The sequence below is a fragment of the Rana temporaria genome, chromosome 3, assembly GCF_905171775.1.
Source record: "Rana temporaria chromosome 3, aRanTem1.1, whole genome shotgun sequence".
In the NCBI taxonomy this organism is placed as follows: domain Eukaryota; kingdom Metazoa; phylum Chordata; class Amphibia; order Anura; family Ranidae; genus Rana; species Rana temporaria.
In genome coordinates, this window is record NC_053491.1 from 451,144,858 (window position 1) to 451,169,550 (window position 24,693).

Here is a 24,693-nt window from a genome sequence, read left to right on the forward strand (position 1 = left end):
TGCTGTGTATCCTGAACAAAGGATGGTAAATTGGTAACCATCTCTTTAAGTAGTCCGTCTAGATATTTGCCTGTGCACTCGAGCGGCCCCTGGCAGGCGGAAACAATAGGTCTGCCAGGTGGCTCCCTGAGATCTTTGTGAATCTTTGGAATAATGTAGAATGTTGGTATATTATAGTTTTGTACACGTAAGTAGTTGTATTCCTTATTGGTGAGTAAGCCTTCGTCTCTAGCTAGTAAAAGTTTATAGTTTAGTTTTGAGACGACTAGTGGTAAGGGATTATAATCCAGTTTTTTATAGGTTGAAGTGTCACTCAAGAGGCGCTTTGCTTCGCGTTCATATTGTTTTTGGGTAAGAATTACCACGTTGCCGCCTTTGTCACTATTTTTTATGACTATGTTTGTATTAGACTCTAATTCATATAGGGCCTGCCTTTCATTGGCACTGAGGTTGTCAGTAAATTTTTTGCTCCAATCTATTTTCTCTAGGTCACTCTGCACCATGTCCAAGAACATCTGAAGCCATCGATTTTTTGATAATGTTGGCATTCTTAATGATCGAATTGTCAGATTAGGTCGTCGAATCATTTGAGATGGTTCATCATCAGATGATTGATTTTCGTCTAGTAAAGAATTCAACATATCGAGTGCTCGTTGGTCATCTGCTTCTAGTGGTTCTGGTTTGTCAGTTGTAGTATTGTCGTTTGAGAACAGAGATCGATAAAAAACCTTACGAAGGAATAAAGTAATATCTTTAAATACAGTAAATTCATCCATATTTGTTGCCGGCGAGAAAGTCATTCCTTTCTGCAGGAGTTTTAGATGATAAGGGGATAGTTTAAGATCAGTTAGATTGACCACCTTAAGATCGTTGTCGATCAGTGGTAGTTGTGTATCACACTTGCCCTTGGATTTAGTTAATTCTTTTGGCTCCTCGTGTGTGTACGCTCCTGAGTACCTCTGGTTTGTTGTGGTTTTTTGGGGGGCTGTTTTGGCTTTGGGGGTGATGTTGGACGGTCGTCCAGGGGGACCCCGTGTTGGTCTAAAAAAATGACCGATTTTATTGCTCCCTCCTCTATATCACTCTGTGGTTTTGGGCGACGCTGTCGTGATTGAGAACGTGTTTGACGTGTCACAGACCTACCACGTGTACGGTGTATCGTGATGTCAAAAATCTCTCCCTTTTCGAAATCTGTTAGATCACGTTTGAATTTGCCCTGTTTAGTGATTTTTAAATTTAGTTGAATTTTTTCAATATCCTTTTTTAGTTGTTCGTTTTGTTTGGTAAATTCTTCCTCATCCTTAAATGCGTTTAGTTCTTGGGCACTGATTTGGATTTGTTGTTGGATGGTAATCAGCTGCTGTTTTTCCTCCTCAACTATTAGTTCCATAACCGCTATTCCGTGTTTTATACAGAGATCTTTCCATTTCGGAAGGAAACTATCTGTATGCAGATGTTCTGCTGGTATAGTTTTATCCCGCAGACCTCTAGGGACTATTTTATGTGAAATATAAGTCTCCAATGAGGATACGTCCCATTTCCTATTCAGGTGTTTGATTAGGGATTTTTTATGTTCTTTAAATTTATTTTTGATTTCTTCGTTTTGGTCGAAGGTCTGCGGAGTATCACTATTGAAAGCAGATTGTATCTCTCTATCTATGTCATCGCCCAAAGTGAAGGCCATAACAGGTTTGTGGAATTCTTGATGGTGTAAATAGGGCTGTTCTGAGTATTTGATTATGTGACCTTGCTGGAAATGACCGTAGTGGTCAAGTGTGTAGTATCAGAAATATATTTAAAGGGGAAGGGGAAAGGGGAAGGCGCAAGTAGTGTCACTGGGTGTAATAGGTATCTTTGAAATAAAAGGTACCTTGGGGAGGTCAACCGATAAGTGGCGGTGCTGTTACTGTAACCTTTTTAAGCATATAAATAAATTAATGAAAATGGATAAGCTGGGGGGTGGGATGTAGTCTAAGAAAAGACTATAGAGTTTAGATCAAGGGGTTACTGTTAGTAGCAGAAAATGACCAATGAACTTAATTAGAAGTATATCAAAAAAAAAAGAAGTTTTATTTAGCACGGTGTCGTGCAATACAAAAAGTAATCAGATATTAAATCCGATTAGTGTTAAAAGTTCCTTTACACATGTAACAAGACTGACAGGACTCACAGAGACTACAAATAACGGCGCCCGTCTACGCGCGCTGAAAGTTCACACATCAGTAGCATGCATCATAGGGGTAAGGTAAATTTTTAAATTCACGATCATGTATCGTGGATAGTAAAGGCTAAGTGTCTATATGTGGGAAACTGGAAGTCTCACCACACTGATGTTACTATGTTATCAATTTGATGCATTATCTGGTGGGTGAACCTTGGGAGAGGGGGAGGTGTAAAGTGTATCATGTATTGTCAGAAAAGGCCCCAAAATAGTTTTAGAAAAATAGCAAAAATAAATAATTTAAATAATAATTATTATAAATCTGATGGAAGTCCATAAATGATGTTAGTCCAGGGTAATGTAATTAGTACTGGATGACTATTGAAGATTCTGGCTATATGATGACTTGTAGGTCAGAGCTAGTAATGATACTTTGTTAGTATAATTAGTTCAAGCCAAATAAGTAGTGTCAATATTGATTGATCAAGTAATAAAGTCGCATTGAAAATATTGCTTTGCATATCCGTTGTAAACAATGAATTTGAATAGACGAAGCAGTGATCTGTTGTTAGTAATATACTGTACACTTTATGGTTAGTTCTGATTTATATAGCGAATCAATTATGGTTTCATTCCTGATGGTTGCAAGATTTTTCTAATAGGGTTTTGAGAACAATAGTAGACCAAGCACTATAAGGAGCTGTTTGTCATGGCATATATTGTGGTTCCGTGACAATTGAACAAATTGCTTTGCATTTCCACTTGTTACCTTAACGTGAATACAACAAGGTCTTTGATTGTCCAATGTAAATAAAATTACAGACCTGTGTTTGTTGTGCATCTGGTTGGTAACAGCATCTATGGGAGTGCGGTAGCAAATTAACCAGTGGTGTTCCGTGGGTCCATATGGTCATTCGGGACCTTGATGTGCTGGTTTCAGTAGTTCCTCCTGTTGGTTTTTCACTGAACGTTTGTTAGAGAGGCTGCACGATAGACGCTGGGTAGCGTGTGTGCTAGAGTGTTGACCTGCTGGCAGCCTGTCTATCACCAGGCACCTCCTCGGTTTGTATATTATGTTCCAAGGGAAGGCCGGTCGTTCGTTCTCCCTTCAGTCGGCTTAGCGCCGAGGTGGACGTAGCGGGCGTCGGGTTGTGACGTCGACGCGTTTCGCCGTGCTTAGTGGCGTAGCTTCTTCCTGGACGTGTTGCACAATTAGTCGGTGGGTGTTTTATATCGTTGCCTAGCAATCTTGCTTGATGTTAATCAGAGATAATGATCGCTATTCAAGTAGTGACGCTGATTGGCACTATGCGATGCATCAGTGTAATGGAACTTGTGGTTTTCAATGGAACAGACCGTAGTGTAGTTTGGTACTACTTTATTAGAATTATAGATACCCTGTATATGGCCATTGATGTCAGATACTGTTAAGGGCAGTAGTGTCATCATTTAGATGGTAATTTTTCGGTGATGAATTATGCGTTGGATGTTTTACCAGTACAGATGTTTTTTTTAAAAAAGAATATAATAACATTTGTTTATTCTTATTGCCTATAACAAAGTAAAGCTAGGCGGAAATAGAGATAATAAAGTATAGAAGATAGTGAGAAAAGTATAAATAGGCTGATGTATGGATCATGAAGTAGAGTTGAGGAATTATGTGTTATTGGAAATTAAGTATCGCTTAAATATGTTGATATCAAGGGATACAGTAGGGAACGAACAAACAAAACCACTGAACACAGAATAAGGCAATGCTGTTTTTTATGTGCAATGTTTCTTAGTAGGATACGGTTTTTGTTGGTGAGTATCCCCTGGATCTTTGAATAACCACGTAATTTAGGGAATATTCAGATGATACAAGGAGAAAATTAGGAATTGAATTGCATTAATTCGGCCGTGTTATTTTAAAAGAAAAGGATGATGGTTAGCTGTTATATAATAAACGATCTATGGATTCAAAAAAACTTGTAAATTTAATTCGGTGTTTAGGCCGGCCGGCATAAGCGATTTTAAGCGATATATCCAGAATTTTTCTTTTTGTAACAGTATTTTATCAGCCAGCGTAAATATGCACCCTAAGATACGACGGCGTAGGAGACTTACGCCGGTCGTATCTTAGCAACATTTTAGCGTATCTCAGTTTGAGCATACACTTAAAGTTGCAACGGCGCTGATTCGGACTTACGACGGCGTATCTACTGATACGCCCGTCGTAAGTCTTTATGAATCTGGCCCAGTGTAGGTTAGGTTGAATAAAGACAGTCCATCCAGTTCAACCTGTGTAGGTGTACGTGTGTCAGTGTCTATAATTATATCCCATATTCCTGTATATTGTATTCTTTAGGATGGACATCCAAGAGTCTCCTAAAAATGTCCACAGTCCCCACTGCCACCACCAATTGTGGAAGAGAGTTCCACATCCCTATCACCCTGACAGTGAAAAAAAAACAGCGCAGTTTAACCACTTATACCAGGCAATACCGGACACTTTTGCACCTTCCTGCCCAAACCAATTTTCAGCTTTCAGCGCTGTCACTTTTTAAAAGACAATTGCGCTGCCATGCTACACTGTTGTACCCAAACTAAATTTTTGTAGTTTTGTTCCCACAAATAGAGCTTTCTTTTGGTGGTATTTGATCATCTCTGCAGTTTTTCTTTTTTGCTAAACGAATAAAAAAGGCTGAAATAAAAAATAAAAATAAAGGTTTTCTTTGTTTCTGTTATAACATTTTGTAAATACATTTTCCTCCTTCACTGATGGTCACTGAAAAGGTGTCACCGATGAGGTGGCACCAATGAGATGGAACTGATGGGCACTGATAGGCAGCACTGGTGGTTGACACTGATATGCAGCACTCATGGGTGGCAATGATAGGCGATACTGATGGGCACTGAAAGGCTGTACTGATGGGTACTTATGGGTGGCACTGATAGATGGCATAGATAGACACTGATTGCTGGCACTGATAGACTGCACTGATAAGCATCACTGGTAGCACTGGCAGGCATTTTTAATTGCCACTGGCAGCTGCCTGGCCACTGATTGGCAGCTGCCATGGGCACTGATTGGCATATCCCTGGTGGTCTAGGGTAGGGTCACCACATGTCCCGGATTGCCTGGGACAGTCCCGCATTTTGCAGGTCTGTCCCGGGCACCTTCATTCCAGGACAATACAGTGTCCCGGAATGAAACTGACACAGCCAGCCCCCTGGGCCAATCTGATGCCCCCAAAAAAGGCCGCCACATCACCGTTTTACTCATTGACAGTACATGTCCTGGCCGGGAATGCCTGGAGGAGCACAGTCCCCACCCCCTGCTTGTGATAATTTACGCCTCTTGTGTCCAATCACTGTGCTGTGATTTGTTACACAACAAGCTGATTTTCGCTAAGGGAGGGTGTCCCTGAATTGTAGTTTGGAAATGTGGTCACCCTATGCATACCTGGTGGTCAAATGTGGTGACCATCCCTGGTGGTCCTGGGCGGGCATCCGAGGGGGGGGGTGCGCTGATAAACAATCAGCACAGACCCCCCCCCTGTCAGGAGAGAAGCCGATCGGCTCTCCTCTACTCGCGTCTGTCAGACACGAGTGGAAGAAAAGCCGATCAACAGCTCTTCCTATTTGAAAAGCCGTCATTGGACTAGGCTGATCATGTGGTAAAGAGCCTCCGTCAGAGGCACTTTACTGAGATCGGTGTAGCGGTGTGTCAGACTGACCCACCGCACCGCGATCGCTGCGATGCGCGTGCCCGCGGCTGTTATCCTGCTGGACGTCATATGACGCCCAGTCAGGATAACTTAGGCCGGGCGGGAAGTGGTTAAAGAGGAACTGCAGTCTGCTCACATAATTTGTAATAAAAACATCTTTGCCATTCTGAAGCTTCCCTCCAACCACTTTGCATATTATTTTATATATTATGTGACTCTGTACTTGCCAAATATGCTGCAGAAATCTTCCTCCACTGAGATCTGGCTGCAGCCATTTTAACTGTGGGCAGCTGAAGTTGCTGCCTGTTCACTTCCTGGATTTACACAGAGGCACACCTCCAGCTCTGCAGCTCTCATTCCTGACAAATTCTCCGCAATATTTCCATTATCGGCGGCGGGAGAAGCCCCCCCCCCGACCCGCCGCTCTACCGTGCCCTCCACCGCTTCCAGGAGCCGTTGGCAGCAGCGGAGGCGATCAGGTCCTTGTTGTGGCTGGGTATGGAGACGAGTGAGGGGAAGATGGCACCCACCTGCCTCCATACCATAGAAGGGCGGAGGCGATGTCAAAACGTCACTTCCGCCCATAGCTCTTAAAAGGGGCAATTTTTATTTATTTTTTTCAAATGACAACATTTATTAATTTTTTTAATGCATTTTAGTGTAAATATGAGATCTGAGTTTTTTTTTACCCCAGATCTCATATTTAACCACTTGCCGCCCGCCTATGACTAATTAACGTCGGCAAAGTGGTTGAAGAATCCTGACTGGACGTCATATGACGTCCTCAGGATACTGAGCCGGGGGCGCGCATCGCGGCGATCGTTGTTGCAGGGTGTCAGTCTGACACCCCGCAACACCGATCAAGGTAAAGAGTCTCTCACGGAGACTCTTTACCACGTGATCAGCCGTGTCCAATCACGGCTGATCACGATGTAAATAGGAAAAGTCGGTAATCGGCTTTTCCTCACTCGCGTCTGTCAGACGCGAGTAGAGGAGAGCCGATCGGCTGCTCCAGTAACAGAGGGGGGGTTTGTGCTGATTGATTATCAGCACAGCCCCCCCCAAGGATGTCCCACTGGACCACCAGGGATGTCCACTGGACCACCAGGGATGCCCACTAGACCACCAGGGATTAAAAAAAAAAAAAGTATGCCACCCTAGACCACCAGGGATGAGAAGGACACAAAAAATGGATGCCAATCAGTGCCGCAATGGATGCCAATCAGTGCCCACAATGGGCATCACTGATTGGCAGGCATTGTTTGGCACTGATTGGCATCCATTAGTACAACACATACAATAGTGACCATCTATGCCCATCCGTGCCACCTATCAGTGCCCATCCATGCCGCCTATCAGTGCCCATCCATGCCGCCTATCAGGGCCCATCCGTGCCGCCTATCAGGGCCCATCCGTGCCACCTATCCGTGCCGCCTATCTGTGCCCATCTGTGCCACCTATCCGTGCCCATCCGTGCTGCCTATCCAAGCCCATCCATGCCGCCTATCCGTGCCGCCTATCAGTGCCCATCCGTGCCGCATATTAGTGCCCATCAATGCCACCACATCAGTGCCACCTAATTGGTGCCCATCAGTGCCGCCTTATCAGTGCCCGTCAGTGCAGTACCATCAGTGCCCATCAGTGAAGGAGAAAACGTACTTATTTACAATGTTTTATAACAGAAACAAAAAAAAACTTTTTTTTTTCTACATTTTCGGTCATTTTTGTATTTTTTTTGCAGAAAATAAATATCCCAGAGGTGATCAAATACCACCAAAAGAAAGCTCTATTTCTGGGTACAAAATGATAAACATTTAGTTTGGGTACAGTGTAGCATGACCGCGCAATTATCATTCAAAGTGCAACAGCGCTGAAAGCTAAAAATTGGTTTGGGCGGGAAGGTGTATAAGTGCCCTGTATGGAATTCGATAAGAGGACCTGTCATGCTTTTTTCTTTTACAAGGGATGTTTACATTCCTTGTATTAGGAAAAAAAGTGACACCATTTTATTTTTATTTTTTTAAAGAACAGTGTAAAAAATAAAAATAAAAAGTTAAAATAAATTAAATGCACCCCGTCCCGCCGAGCTCATGTGTAGAAGTGAACGCATACGCGAGCAGCGCCCGCATATGAAAACAGTGTTCAAACCACACATGTGAGGTAACGCCGCGATCGGTAGGGCAAGAGCAATGATTCTAGCCCTAGACCTCCTCTGTAACTCAAAACATGCAACCTGTAGAATTTTTTAAACGTCACCTATGAAGATTTTTAAGTGTAAAAGTTTGTCGCCATTCCACAAGCGGGCACAATTTTGAAGCGTGACATGTTGGGTATCAATTTACTCGGCGTAACATTCTCTTTCACAATATAAAAAAAATTGGGCCAACTTTACTGTTGTCTTCTTTTTTAAGTAAAAAAAAGTGTATTTTTTCCAAAAAAAGTGTGCTCGTAAAACCGCTGCGCAAATATGGTGTGACGTAAACTATTGCATCGACCGCCATTTTTTTCTCTAGGGTGTTAGAAAAAAAATGTAAAATATTTGGGGGTTCTAAGTAATTTTCTAGCACAAAAACATGTTATTAACTTGTAAACAACAAATCTCTGAAAGAGGCTCGGTCCTTAAGTGGTTAAGGTAAAACGGCCTCTGCTCCAACCTCATTGTATGTCCCCGTGTCTTCTTACACTCCCTGAGACTAAGTAGTTTTTTTTTCCTATGCTGGGGTCACCATTGAGGTATTTGTAGATCGCTATCATATCTCCTCTCAAGCGTCTCGTCTCCAGCGAAATTAAATTTAGTGCTTGTAGTCGTTCCTCGTAATTTGAGGTCCTTCAGTCCCCTTATTAATTTAGTTGCTCTTCTTTGGACTTTCTCCAGCTCCAGCACATCCTTCCTGAGGACTGGTAACCAGAACTGGATGGAATATTCCCAGAGCATATCCCCTTTTTTAATGCATGCCAATATTCTGCCAGCTTTGGTAGCTGCAGCTTGACACTGCTTGACATCTTCTATGACCCCCAGATCTTTCTCCATCCTTGATTCCCTCCAGTGGTTCTCCCCCTAGTGAGTAGTTTGCATTTATATTTTTTGCCCCCCAAGTGCATTACTTTACATTCCTCCACTTTAACGACTTGCCGACCGCCGCACTATTTACGTCGACAACATGGCATGGGCAGGCAGATTGGCGTACAGGTACGTCCCTTTAAATCTACTGCCCAGCGGGCGCACGCGGCCGCGGGCCCCGGGAACTCGATGTTCCCGGGAGTCCCGCGATTGCGGTCGGCAAGGGCAGAACAGGGGAATGCCTTTGTAAACAAGGCATTCCCCTATTCTGCCTAGGGACTCTGTCACTGAGGCCTTGTACACACGACCGAACATGTCTGCTGAAACTGATCCATCGGACCAGTTTCCGCGGACATGTCCGACCGTTTGTAGGGCCTACCGGACAGTTTTCCGGCCTAGCGGACAGGTTTCCAGCGGACAAAAGTTTCTTAGCATGCTAAGAAACTTGTCCGCTGGAAGCCTGTCCGTCGGACATGTCCGATGGTTAGTACGACGCATCGGACATGTCCGCTGGCCCGAAATCCCGCGCATGCGTCGAATTGCTTCGAAGCATGCGTGGAAGCATTGAACTCCCGTGTCAGAGAATGTCGGTGTCTTCTACGTCACCGCGTTCTCTGTCCGCGGGGATTTTGGTCTGATGGTGTGTACACACATCAGACCAAAAGCTCCCAGCAGACATGTCCGATGAAAACGATCCGCGGACCGTTTTCATCGGACATGTCTGCTCGTGTGTACAAGGCCTCATGACCGTTCCCCCGTGATCGGGAACGGACATCAGTGATGCATCGCGTGTAGCCACACCCCCTAACAGTAAGAATCCCTTCCTAGGGAACACTTAACCCCTGCAAATGTGTTACACCGTGTACACCCTGGGACACAGACGCTATTCAGTGTCAGCTGCATGATTTCCACACAGACCAAAACAGTATTGCTTATTATGGGTACCGCTTTACAAGGTCCCATTTGATAGGGCTTGTTGTTGCCGACACCTGTTGTTCCAGTGGGCCTAGCACCGCGCATGCTAGCATAATTGATGTGCAATCTCTCCTGTGGCGCTCGTTTCCAAGTCTGCGATTTTCTATTTGACCTTTTTGGTCATTCTAAGATATCGGTCCATGGAAACCTTTGTTCAAGTTCTTTATTGATCTTGACTTATCTTTGACGTATATGCCTTATGGATGTATCCGTTGGAGGACCATCTGTCATATGAATTTCTGTTTTTTGTCACTCATGTATTCCTCATCTTCGTCCTGAAGAAGCCCCACGGCGAAACGTGCGTTGGCGACTTCTGAGGATTGTGCATACAGTGGTCATTTGTTGTAAATTATATTGCTCTATTTATTGTTTGCAAATTTATATGCTATTAAACAATTTTTTATTATACTTCCTTGGCCTGAAAGTCTGACCATCAATGTCTACCTTAGGTGTTGTTCCCCTTTAATATATTTACAGATGTGGCCCATGTGAGTGCTATCCTTGTGTTTCCACTATCCCTCCTTCCTTTTTCTTTCTCTTTTTCCCCCTTTTTTTCTCTCTCTCTCTGTGTCTCTGATTTTTGATTTTCTTATCCTTTTTCTTTCCCCCCTCTTCTATCCACCCCTTCTTTTTTGATTTCACTTAACCCCTGCAGCGCCACCTAGTGGTTAACCCCATTCACTGCCGGTGTCATTTTTACAGTAATCAGTGCATTTGTATAGCATGGTCGCTGTAAAAATGACAATGGTCCCAAAATGGTGTCAAAAGTGTCCGACATAATGTCGCAGTCACGATCGCCGCCATAACTAGTAAAAAAAATATATGAATTAAAATGCCATAAAACAGTCCCCTATTTTGTAGAAGCTATAGCTTTTGCGCAAACCAATCAATAAACGCTCATTGCAAAAACATTTTTACCAAAAATATGTAGAAGAATACGTATCGGCCTAAACTGTGGGAAAAAAAACATTTTTATATATTTTTTGGGGCTATTTATTATAGCAAAAAGTAAAATATATAGAATTTTTTTCCAAATTGTCGCTCTTTTTTTGTTTATAGCGCAAAAAATAAAAAAATTGCAGGCGAGATGAAATACCACCAAAAGAAAGCTCTATTTGTGGGAAAAAAGGGATATTAACTTTGTTTGGGAGCCACGTCGCACGGCCGCGCAATTGTCAGTTAAAGCGACGCAGTGCTGAATCGCAACAAGTGGCCTGGTCTTGGTCTGGGCTGAAGCGGTTAAACCTCATTTGCCATGTAGTTGCCCACTCCATTATTTTGTTCAGGTATTTATGTAAAATTTCCGTATCCTGCTGTGAAGTTATTGCCCTGCTTTTTTTTGTATCGTCCGCAAAAGTCGAGCCAATTATCCCGTTCTCTATATCATTTATGAAAAAATTACCGTATTTATCGGGGTATACCGCGCGCCCCAAGCTTAGAAAGGTAAAAAAGAAAAAAAAAGAAAACTTACATTTTTGCCCTGCGTCCATCGGCGGCCTTGTCCGGCGTTTGTCTGCGGCTTTGCGCGGGGTCCGTCCAGCCTTGTGGGTGTCCGTCTGCGGCTTCCTTGCGCGTGGTCCGTCTGCGGCTTTGGAGGTGTCCATCTGGGGGCCTCTATCCAGGTGTCCGTCTTCGTCCAGCGTGTCCGTCTGCGGCTTTGGAGGTGTCCGTCTTCGTCCAGCGTGTCCGGTGTTCGTTTTTGGATTTGGCGCGAGCCGAGAGGAGCCGGATTTCCTGTGTGTTCGGCTTGTCTTGGCTCCTTTCACGTGGCCGAGCCTAGCCGAGTGCGCAGTACACTCGGCTCGGCTCTAGGGGGATCAGCGAGGATCGGCGTATATTGCGCACCCATGATTTTCCACTGATTTTAAGGGGAAAAAAGTGCGTGGTATACGCCGATAAATACGATAAATAGAATTGATCCCACGACAAAACCTTGGGGTACCCCGTTTACCACTCCAGACCAATCTAAGTGCTCGTATTGTTACATTGTATTGTATTATATCATTGTATACAGTGGGGGAAATAATTATTTGCTCCCCTGCAGATTTTGTAAGTTTGCCCACTTACAAAGAAATGAAGGATCTATAATTTTTTTTTTTATAATAGGTGGATTTTAAATAATAGAGACAGAATATTAACCAAAAATCCAGGAAAACACATAAGACAAATGCTATAAATTGAATTGCAGTTCAGTGAGTAAAATAAGTATTTGATCCCCAAGCAAAACACGACTTAGGCTCCATTCACATCTAGGCAGACAAATTCGCGGCGTTTTGTCCCGCGAATTGCGGCGGCAAATAGCGGCGTTTTGTACCGCGATTTGCGGCGACAAAACGCTGCGATTGTCCGCCTAGATGTGCCCCTCTATGGAGATGGTTCCCGAACGCCGAAAGCCGCCTGAAAAAAAGGTCCGGGACCTTTTTTCAGGCGGCAGGCGGCAGGCGTTCAGCGTGGAGATGTGAACCATCTCCATAGAGGGCAATGTCTTTTCATCACTCTGGCGGCAGCGGCGTCGCACTACAGGCGACAAAACGCCTAGATGTGAATGGGGACTTAGTAGTTGGTGGAGAAACCCTTGTTGGCAAACACAGTTAAGACGTTTCTTGTAGTTGGTGATCAGGTTTGCACACATCTCAGGAGGGATTTTGGTCCACTCTCCTTTACAGATCTTCTCTAAATCCTTAAGCCCTGTGCACAGGGGCGAGAATCTCGTCGTAAAAAAAAAACCTTGTTTTTCTCAACTGGATTCTTGTCAAGATTTCCTTGCATACACACTGTCAAGCCAAAATCTTGTCGTTCTAAAACGTGATGACGTACAACACGTACGACGGCAGTATAAAGGGGATGGTCGATTCCACTGGCGCCACCCTATGGGCTGCTTTTGCTAATCTCATGTTACTGCGTGTTCGTTAATGTTTGGCAAGAGACGATTGGCGCTTCTCAGCCTTGTGCTTTTCAGTCCATTACAGAGTGACGAATGTGCTATCTCCATTACGAACGCTAGTTTTACCAGAAGGAGCGCTCCCGTCTCATACTTGATTCTGAGCATGCATGTTTTTTTTACCACTTCCCGCCCGGCCTATGGCCGATTTACGTCCGGGAAGTGGTTCTGAAATCCTGACAGGACGTCCTGCAGGATATCATGCCGCGCGCGCCGATGGGGGCGCGCAGTGCGGCGATCGGTGATGCGGGGTGTCAGTCTGACACCCTGCATCTCCGATCTCGGTAAAGAGCCTCCGGCGGAGACTCTTTACCACGTGATCAGCCGTGTCCAATCACGGCTTTTCACGATGTAAACAGGAAGAGCCGTTGATGGCTCTTCCTCACTCGCGTCTGACAGTTGTGAGTAGAGGAGAGCCGATCGGCGGCTCCCCTGACAGGGGGGGTTCGCGCTGATTGTTTATCAGCGCAGCCCCCCCTCGGATCGCCACACTGGACCACCAGGGAAGCCCACCCTGGGCCACCAGGGTGGGCCAAACAAAAAAAAAAAGCATTAAAAAACAAAATGCCAATCAGTGCCCACAAATGGGCACTGACTGGCAACATGGGTAGATCAGTGCTGCCCCACAATGTCCATCAGTGCCACCCCAAGTGTCCATCAGTGCCACCCCACAGTGCCCATCAGTGCCACCCCACAGTGCCCATCCATGCCCAGTGCCCATCTGTGCCACCCATAAGTATCCATCAGTGCCCCCCATAAGTGCTGCCCATGAGTGCCCATCTGTGCCGCCTATGAGTGCCCAGTGCCGCCCATGAGTGCCCATCAGTGCCGCCCATGTGTGCCGCCTATGTGTGCCCATCAGTGCCGCCTATGTGTGCCCATCAGTGCCGCATACCAGCGCAGCCAATCAGTGCCACCTCATCTGTGCCCGTCAGTACTACCTCATCGATGTCCATCAGTGCCATCTCATCGGTGCCCATCAGTGCCCGTAATTGAAAGAGAAAACTTACTTAGTTACAAAAAAAATTACAGAAAAAAATAAAAACGTATTTTTTTTTCAAAATTTTCAGTCTTTTTTTAGTTGTTGCGCAAAAAAAAAAATCGCAGAGGTGATCAAATACCACCAAAAGAAAGCTCTATTTGTGGGGAAAAAAGGACGCCAATTTTGTTTTGGAGCCACGTCGCACGACCGCGCAATTGCCATTCAAAGTGCGACAGTGCTGAAAGCTGAAAATTGGCTTGTGCGGGAAGGTGCGTAAGTGCCTGGAATGGAAGTGGTTAAGCACAGAGCTTTTTTTCTCAGAAAATAGGTGCAGGAACTCAACCACGACCCCGTTCAGATTTCAAAAACAGTAGAAGGGTCTTAAAGGGGCATTAAATACCTGGATTGTATTACATACAGAGCTGTCACTTGTAAACACAGAAACCAGACTTCTGTGTTTACAAGTGATTGTAGTGAGCAGGCCCCCCCAAGGGTCTGAGCCAGGGACGGTGGAACTGAGTTCCCCCTGAAAAAATGAGAAAATAGAGAGCAGGTTCTCTATTTTTCTCGTCGAGATTCACAACAGTTTTCTCGACGAGAAACCATACACACGAACGGTTTTCTCGGCAAAAAGCTCTGCCAGCAGTTTTCTTGCCGAGAGGATCGATCCGCTGAAATTGATCCGCGGATCGGTTTCAGCGGATAAATCCGCTGGTGTGTACGATCCAGCGGATATTTATCCGCGGATATATTTCGGGCCGACCGATTCCCAGCGGATAAAAATTTCTTAGCATGCTAAGAAATCTATCCGCTGGAATCGGCTCCAGCGGATCGATCCGGTGGTCTGTACAGACTCACCGGATCGATCCGTCCGAACCCATCCCTCGCATGCGTCGTAATGATTCGACGCATGCGTGGATATCCTTATATGACAGCGTTGCGCACGTCGCCGCGTCATCATCGCGGCGACGGCGCGACATGTCACCGCGGACGGAATTCCGCGGGGATTTTGATCTCCTGGTTAGTACAACCATGAGATCAAAATCCGCCAGAGGATTTATCCGCGGATACGGTCCGGAGGACCGTTTCCGCGGATAAATCCTCACGTGTGTACCCGGCATTAAAGGTTTGTTGGCTGTCACTTGGCAACTCAAAGTTTCAGCTCCCTCCATACATTTTCTATGGGATTAAAGTGATTGTAAACCCTTACAATCCACGTTTGACTACAGGTAAGCCTATAATAAGGCTTACCTGTAGCTACCCCAGATGTCTCCTAATCCTTGAAAATTGCTGATCACAGACGCTCTCCATCCAGTCTGACAGAGCTTGAGCCATTTTGCAAAGAAGAAGAATGAGCAAAAATGTCCCTCTCTAGATGTGCAAAGCTGGTAGAGACATCCCCAAAAAGACTTGCAGCTGTAATTGCAATGAAAGGCGGTTCTACAAAGTATTGACTCCGGGGGGCGCTATACAAATGTACCCCACACTTTTCACATATTTATTTGTAAAAGATTTGGAAAACCTTTTATCATTTTCCTTCCACTTCACAATTATGTGCCACTTTGTGTTGGTCTATCACATAAACTCCCAATAAAATACATTTACGTTTTTGGTTGTAACATGACAAAATTTGGAAAATATCAAGGGGTGTGAATACTTTTTCACGGCACTGTAAGTGGGCAAACGTACAAATGCTGCAGGGGATCCAATAACTATTTGATCCTGAGCCCATCTCAGCCCCCCCACTAATGTCCTCCCATTACTGTCCTTAGCCCCCCCCCCCACTAATGTCCTGAGTCTCCCCATTACTGTCCTCAGCCCCCCCCCCACTAATGTCCTGAGTCTCCCCCATTACTATCCTCAGCCCCCCCCCACTAATGTCCTGAGTCTCCCCCATTACTATCCTCAGCCCCCCCCCACTAATGTCCTGAGTCTCCCCCATTACTATCCTCAGCCCCCCCCCCACTAATGTCCTGAGTCTCCCCCATTACTATCCTCAGCCCCCCCCACTAATGTCCTGAGTCTCCCCCATTACTATCCTCAGCCCCCCCCACTAATGTCCTGAGTCTCCCCATTACTATCCTCAGCCCCCCCCCCACTAATGTCCTGAGTCTCCCCCATTACTATCCTCAGCCCCCCCCACTAATGTCCTGAGTCTCCCCCATTACTATCCTCAGCCCCCCCCACTAATGTCCTGAGTCTCCCCCATTACTATCCTCAGCCCCCCCCCACTAATGTCCTGAGTCTCCCCATTACTATCCTCAGCCCCCCCCACTAATGTCCTGAGTCTCCCCCATTACTATCCTCAGCCCCCCCCCACTAATGTCCTGAGTCTCCCCATTACTGTCCTCAGCCCCCCCCCCCACTAATGTCCTCCCATTACTGTCCTTAGCCCCCCCCACTAATGTCCTGAGTCTCCCCCATTACTATCCTCAGCCCCCCCCACTAATGTCCTGAGTCTCCCCATTACTGTCCTCAGCCCCCCCCACTAATGTCCTGAGTCTCCCCCATTACTATCCTCAGCCCCCCCCCCCACTAATGTCCTCCCATTACTGTCCTTAGCCCCCCCCCCCCTAATGTCCTGAGTCTCCCCATTACTGTCCTCAGCCCCCCCCACTAATGTCCTGAGTCTCCCCCATTACTATCCTCAGCCCCCCCCCCACTAATGTCCTGAGTCTCCCCATTACTGTCCTCAGCCCCCCCCCCACTAATGTCCTGAGTCTCCCCATTACTGTCCTTAGCCCCCCCCCCACTAATGTCCTGAGTCTCCCCATTACTGTCCTCAGCCCCCCCCACTAATGTCCTGAGTCTCCCCCATTACTATCCTCAGCCCCCCCCACTAATGTCCTCCCATTACTGTCCTTAGCCCCCCCCCCACTAATGTCCTGAGTCTCCCCATTACTGTCCTCAGCCCCCCCCCACTAATGTCCTGAGTCTCCCCCATTACTATCCTCAGCCCCCCCCCCACTAATGTCCTGAGTCTCCCCATTACTGTCCTCAGCCCCCCCCCCACTAATGTCCTGAGTCTCCCCATTACTGTCCTCAGCCCCCCCCCCACTAATGTCCTGAGTCTCCCCATTACTGTCCTCAGCCCCCCCCCCCACTAATGTCCTGAGTCTCCCCATTACTGTCCTCAGCCCCCCCCCACTAATGTCCTGAGTCTCCCCCATTACTATCCTCGGCCCCCCCCCACTAATGTCCTGAGTCTCCCCATTACTGTCCTCAGCCCCCCCCCACTAATGTCCTGAGTCTCCCCATTACTGTCCTCAGCCCCCCCCCCACTAATGTCCTGAGTCTCCCCATTACTGTCCTCAGCCCCCCCCCCCACTAATGTCCTGAGTCTCCCCATTACTGTCCTCAGCCCCCCCCCCCCCTCACCAATGTCCTGAGTCTCCCCATTAGTGTCCTCAGCCCCCCCCCCCCACTAATGTCCTGAGTCTCCCCATTACTGTCCTCAGCCCCCCCCACTAATGTCCTGAGTCTCCCCATTAGTGTCCTCAGCCCCCCCCCCTCACCAATGTCCTGAGTCTCCCCATTAGTGTCCTCAGCCCCCCCCCACTAATGTCCTGAGTCTCCCCATTACTGTCCTCAGCCCCCCCCCACTAATGTCCTGAGTCTCCCCATTACTGTCCTCAGCCCCCCCCACTAATGTCCTGAGTCTCCCCATTACTGTCCTCAGCCCCCCCCCACTAATGTCCTGAGTCTCCCCATTACTGTCCTCAGCCCCCCCCACTAATGTCCTGAGTCTCCTCATTACTGTCCTCAGCCCCCCCCCACTAATGTCCTGAGTCTCCCCATTACTGTCCTCAGCCCCCCCCCCCCACTAATGTCCTGAGTCTCCCCATTAATGTCCTCAGCCCCCCCCCCCCCACTAATGTCCTAAGTCTCCCAATTACTGTCCTAATTCCCCCCCAATTACTGTCCTCAATGACCCCATTATTTTCCTCAGCCCCTCATTACTGTCCTAAGCTCCCACCTTTAACTATCCTGAGCTCCCCCATTAATGTCCTCAGCCCCCTTCACATCGCCCCCCCCTCTTCCTGTCCTACCTTACACAGGGAGGAATGCGGGAAGCACATCAGGTTTAGACAGAGGGTAGGAGTTGGAGCTGCAAGCTGGTGATTGGTTGCTGGGTCCACCCTGCATGCTAGCAACCAATCACCTGTTTTTTAACTCAGGCAGCCCCCGCCCTCCATCCAAAGCTGTCCCACCTCCCACTGTTGACTCTCTGAGAATGACAGGGGCGGCGGTGATGGTTCTGGGAAGAATGTCACCTAAATAGCGGAACCGCAGCAGTCCAGATAGGACATTGACTCAGTCTGGACCTGGACCACGGTCCGCCATTTAGTGATGCCTGTTCAATTGTATTATTACATTGTATTATATTATGTATGATTACATTGTATTATATACAATAGGCCCCATTGGCGTAGAGCTATACGTTGACGTCACAACGAAAAAGTGCGCGATATACGCCGATAAATACGGTAATCTCTACTACATGCACAAATCATATGTTTTTTTTGCTAGAAAATTATTTAGAACCCCCAAACATTATGTATTTTTTTATTTTGCAGACACCCTAGGGAATAAAATGACGGTCGTTGCACGGTCTCACACGGTATTTGCGCAACAATTTTTCAAATGCTTTTTTTTGGGGGAAAAAAACAGTTTAATTAATTAAAAAATACCAAAACAGTAAATTTAGCCCAATTTGTTTGTATAATGTGAAAGATGATGTTACGCCGAGTAAATAGATACCCAACATGTCACGCTTTAAAATTGCGCACACTCATGGAATGGCGCCAAACTTCGGTACTTAAAAATCTCCATAGGCGACGCTTTATTTTTTTTTACAGGTTACCAGTTTAGAGGTCTAGTGCTAGAATTGTTGCTCGCGCCCTAGTGCACGCGGCGATACCTCACATGTGTGGTTTGAACGGAACTTACGTGTGCGAGCGCAAACTACCTATATATATATATATTTTTTTTTTTTTACACTTTCTTTTATTATTTTTTTTGGATCACTTTTATTCCTATTGCAAGGAATGTAAACATCCCTTGTAATAGCAATACTTTGTGGCAGGTCCTCTTTCTGGAGAGATGCGGGGTTAATAAGACCTCCACATCTCTCCTCCAGGCTGGAAAAAAAATCTCGATCTCAAGATTATCTGCAGTGATTGTGGCTTAGTTTACAACTGCGATCCGGACGTGACATCATAACGTCGCGCCCGAGGCCTCCGACCGTCAAAGAGATTAAATCTCTATGGTCGTCATCTGGTGGCAACCGATTCTTTCTCTGGGTCCCCGATGGCACAGGAAAGCCTGGAAAAGCACCAGATGGAGGCGGGAGGGGGGATATCCCCTCCCGTCACCCGTAAGAACGATCAAGCGGTGGAACTGCCGCTACGATCGTTCTTATGGTGCACAGAATCGCCGGCTGAAAACAAGGCTATCTGAATGATGCCTGTAGCTGCACCCATCATTCAGATATCCCCACTGAAATTCAAGGACGTCATATGACATCCTTGGGCTGGAAGTGGTTAAACATCGAAACCGTGTTACGGACTTCTGAATACTGCATTTCACTATATAAGCTGAGTTTACGCTTAAAAATAACCGTGAAAAGTAGGGTTGTCCCGATACCGATACTAGTATCGGTATTGGGACCGATATCGAGCATTTGCCCGAGTACTTGTACTCGGGCTAATGCTCCGATGCTTCACCCGATACTTGGACAGTCAGGATGATCAGTGCTGTGGGGGAGTTACAATCACTGATCACCGCTGATCATCAATCACTGATGAACCTCACAATTCGAATCGCGTTCTGCGATCCACCGACCAAAATCTGGTCAGGGTACCAAAAACCAAATATAAGTCCAAAGGAGAAAGAAGGTTTGCTTTTCAGGGTCCTAGACTATGGAACGCTTTACCAACCAGCATTCGGTTGGAGGAAAACCACCTGACTTTCAGAAGACAGATCAAAACTCTGCTCTTTTGATGTCATGAGACACGAACAACTAGCGCCCAGAAGCGATTCAGTTCGCATGCGCCGCGCTTTATAAGTTTTTCATTCATTCATTCACCGCTGACTGTCCTCCACCAGCCCCCCGCCATGTCCCTCCATGCTGCCATCTTTTTCCTTGCTGCCGCTGTGTCCTGCCGCCGTGTCCCCCCTCCTTGCTGATGCTGTGTCCTGCCGCCGTGTCCCCCCTCCTTGCTGATGCTGTGTTCTGCCGCCGTGTCCCCCCTCCTTGCTGATGCTGTGTTCTGCCGCCGTGTCCCCCCTCCTTGCTGATGCTGTGTCCTGCCGCCGTGTCCCCCCTCCTTGCTGATGCTGTGTTCTGCCGCCGTGTCCCCCCTCCTTGCTGATGCTGTGTCCTGCCGCCGTGTCCCCCCTCCTTGCTGATGCTGTGTTCTGCCGCCGTGTCCCCCCTCCTTGCTGATGCTGTGTCCTGCCGCCGTGTCCCCCCTCCTTGCTGCCGCCATGTCCTGCCGCCGTGTCCCCCCTCCTTGCTGATGCTGTGTTCTGCCGCCGTGTCCCCCCTCCTTGCTGATGCTGTGTCCTGCCGCCGTGTCCCCCCTCCTTGCTGATGCTGTGTTCTGCCGCCGTGTCCCCCCTCCTTGCTGATGCTGTGTCCTGCCGCCGTGTCCCCCCTCCGCGCTGCTGCCGTGTCCTGCCGCCGTGTCCCCCTCCTTGCTGCCGCCGTGTCCCCCCTCCTTGCTGATGCTGTGTCCTGCCGCCGTGTCCCCCCTCCTTGCTGATGCTGTGTCCTGCCGCCGTGTCCCCCCTCCGCGCTGCTGTCGTGTCCCCCTCCTTGCTGCCGCTGTGTTCCCCCTCCTTGCTGATGCTGTGTCCTGCCACCGTGTCCCCCCTCCTTGCTGCCGCCGTGTCCCCCCACCTTGCTGATGCTGTGTCCTGCCGCCGTGTCCCCCTCCTTGCTGCCGCTGTGTCCCCCCTCCTTGCTGATGCTGTGTCCTGCCGCCGTGTCCCCCCTCCTTGCTGCCGCCGTGTCCCCCCACCTTGCTGATGCTGTGTCCTGCCGCCGTGTCCCCCCTCAGCGCTGCTGCCGTGTCCTGCCGCCGTGTCCCCCCTCCATGCTGAAGACTCTTGGGGCCAGATTCACATAGAAATGCCCAGGCGCAGCGTATCAGAGATACGCTATGCCGCCGTATCTTACCTGGCTCTAAGTCAAATCCAGGAAGATTTTGCGCCGTAAGTTACGGCGGCGTAGTGTATCTCTCGGCGCGTAATTCAAATCGGCGGGTAGGGGGCGTGATTCATTTAAATGAAGCGCGTCCCCGCGCCGATTGAACATGCGCATGCTCCGTTTTGAAAATATCTGCCGTGCTTTGCGCGAAATTACGTCGCAACAATGTCATTTTTTTAACTTCGACGTGACTTACGTCCATCCCTATTCACGGACGACTTACGCAAAAAAAAAAAGAAATTCGATACTTTAACATGGCAAGTCTATCTATACGCCGCAAAATAGCAGCTTTAACTATACGCCGGGAAAAGCCGACTAGCGACGACGTAAGAGAATGCGACGACCGCGCGTACCTTCGTGGATCGACGGAAAAAGCAAATTAGCATACCCGACGCGGAAAACGACGCAAACTCCACCCAGCGGGCGCCGAAGTATTGCACCTACGATCCGAAGGCGTACAAAGCCGTACGCCTGTCGGATCGAAGCCAGAAGCCGTCGTATGTTGGTTTGAGGATTCAAACTAAAGATACGACGCGGGAAATTTGAAAGTACGCCGGAGTATCAGCAGACACGCCGGCGTACTCGCTCTGTGAATCTGTCCCTTGGTGTTTATGACATCATTTTTGGCCTAGGCCACAAAGCTACTGAAGAAATGTAAAAACATTTAAAACAAGTAAATATAATAAACCTTCCTTTCTATTTACTAATGTCGGCAGCATAAGGAATACAAATAGTTAATGTTGATTGAGAGAGTGAAGTTCCGCTTTCATCACCATGGGACCAAAATAAAAATAGTTCCAATGTTTATTAAAGCTGAATGTTAATAGAACATTTATTTCACATTTGTATTCACTAAAAAAGATCATAAAATCCTTCTATAAATACAGATCTCTGCTGCCCACATAGAAGGATCCAGGGAACCGTCTGATGTCTGCTGATACATTTCCCAATAGATGATCTCTTCCAGACGCCCGCATTAGTGACAGGTTACCGGAATCAAATGTTAGCATTTGGGGGAACTTCACCTGGGCAGCCTGAGGGAGGTAAAAACAGGCAGCTGATCCCTCCGGCCACCCACCTAAAGTGTAAGCAAGGCCTACCAGTACTAGATGTGGTGGCTGCATTCCTTTTCTGTCTTCCTTTACTTCCTCCTGGTGATCCTGCCAATAACAGCCTTCCTATCCTAGGACGAGAACGCTCACTCACCGTATTTTACAGTATATACTAGAGGTCGCCCGATATGGGTTTTTCTCTGGCCCATGCCGATATTTAGAAATCTGGGCGGCCGATGGACGATATATGGCCGATTTTTTTATTTTTTTTGGTGGCACTAGCAGAAGGCACTAATTGGCACTGGCAGGTTGCACTGGATGGCACTGAAAGATGGTACTAGCAGATGGCACTGATTGGCAGGTGGCACTTATTAGCAGATGGCACTGGCAGATGGCACTAACAGGTGACACTGGCAAGTGACACTGGTTGGCACTGACTGGCAGGTGGCACTAGTTAGCATTGGCAGGTGGCACTGATGGCTTTAGTTGGCACTGGTAGGTGGCACTGGATCGCACTGGCAGGTGGCACTGGATGGAAGGTGGCACTAATTGGCACTGGTATTGGCACTGGCAGGTGGCATTGGCAGATGGCACTGGATGGAAGGTGGCACTAATTGGCACTGGATGGTAGCACTGGTATTGCCACTGGCAGGTGGCACTGGATGGAAGGTGGCACTAATTGGCACTGGTATTGGTACTGGCAGGTGGCATTGGCAGATGGCACTGGATGGAAGGTGGCACTAATTGGCACTGGATGGTAGCACTGGTATTGCCACTGGCAGGTGGCACTGGTGCAAAACAAAATGGTGTCACACTCACCCCCCTCAGTACTGATGGCATTAGTTGGCACTGGTAGGTGGCACTGGATCGCACTGGCAGGTGGCACTGGATGGAAGGTGGCACTAATTGGCACTGGCAGGTGGCATTGGCAGATGGCACTGGATGGAAGGTGGCACTAATTGGCGCTGGATGGTAGCACTGGTATTGCCACTGGCAGGTGGCACTGGTGCAAAACAAAATGGTGTCACACTCACCCCCCTCAGTACAGACCCCCCCGCTACAGAGACCAGAGAGCGGTGTGTGTCCCACGAGCGCGGGCCCCTCCTCCTCTGTGGGCGTAAACAGAGAGGAGGGCCACCGCGCTGGGTGTACCAAGATGGCCGCGGCTGCCGGAGCTAGGCCGAAGCCGCAGTCTTTCCTGATGCTGTGACCGCGGCGGCAATCAGGATCAGGAAAGGCCGCGGCTTCGGCCTAGCTCCGGAGCCGTGGAACCGCTAGCTTTTGGAAAAAAATCGGCCGATGACGATTTCTCCAAAACGGCTAAATATCGACCGATATATCGGTCGCCCTCTAGTATATACAGTGGAACCTTGGATTACGAGCATAATCCGTTCCAGGAGAATGCTTGTAATCCAAGTCACTGGCATATCAAAGCAAGTTTTCCCATAGAAGTCAATGGAAACTAAGATAATTTGTTCAGCATTGACTTCTATTGCATGCAATACCGCATGTGGCCAGAGGTGGCGCTGGAGAGCCTCGGAAATACTCAGGGACAGCTCGGCTGAACTCGGAAACACTCGGAAACTGAGTATTTCTGGGTGTTTCCGAACCGTTCCGAGTGTCACCGGCGCCCCCCCCCCCCACCTCTGGCCAAATGCGGTACTGCACAGCCCATTGGCTTGAATCCTGCTCGGTTTTGCGAGACAACACTCACAAACCGAGTCTGGATTTAAAAAAAGAAAAAGTTGCTCGTCTTTCAAAACGTTCCTTAACCGCGTTACTCATTAACCGAGGATCCTCTGTATTATTACTTATTATCACTATATGTACTTATATAGCGATGTTAATTTACATATACACTCCCCGGCCACTTTATTAGGTACACCTGTTCAATTGCTTGGTAACAAAAATTGATAAATCAGCCAATCACAGGGCAGCAACTCAATGGATTTAGGCATCTAGATGTGGTGAAGACGACTTGCTGAAGTTCAAACCGAGCATCAGACTGGGGAAGAAATGAGATTTAACCAATTAAGGACCGCCTCCTGCACATTTACGTCGGCAGAATAGCACGGCTGGGCACAAGCACGTACAGGTACGTCCTCTTTAAGTGCCCAGCCGTGGGTCGCAGTCCAAAGCTCCGTGACCGGGACTCGCGAACCCGATCGCCGCTGGAGTCCTGCGATCGGTCCCCGGAGCTGAAGAACGGGGAGAGGTGTATGTAAACACAGCTTCCCCGTTCTTCATTGTGGCGCCGTCATCGATCGTGTGTTCCCTAATATAGGGAAACACAATCGATGACGTCACACCTACAGCCACACCCCCTACAGTTAGAAACACATATGAGGTCACACATAACCCCTTCAGCACCCCTTGTGGTTAACTCCTAAACTGCAATTGTCATTTTCACAGTAAACAATGCGTTTTTATAGCACTTTTTGCTGTGAAAATGACAATGGTCCCAAAAATGTGTCAAAATTGTCCGAAGTGTCCGCCATAATGTCGCAGTCATGGAAAAAAATCACTGATCGCCGCCGTTAGTTGTAAAAAAAAAATTATTAATAAAAAATCAATAAAACTATCCCCTATTTTGTAAAC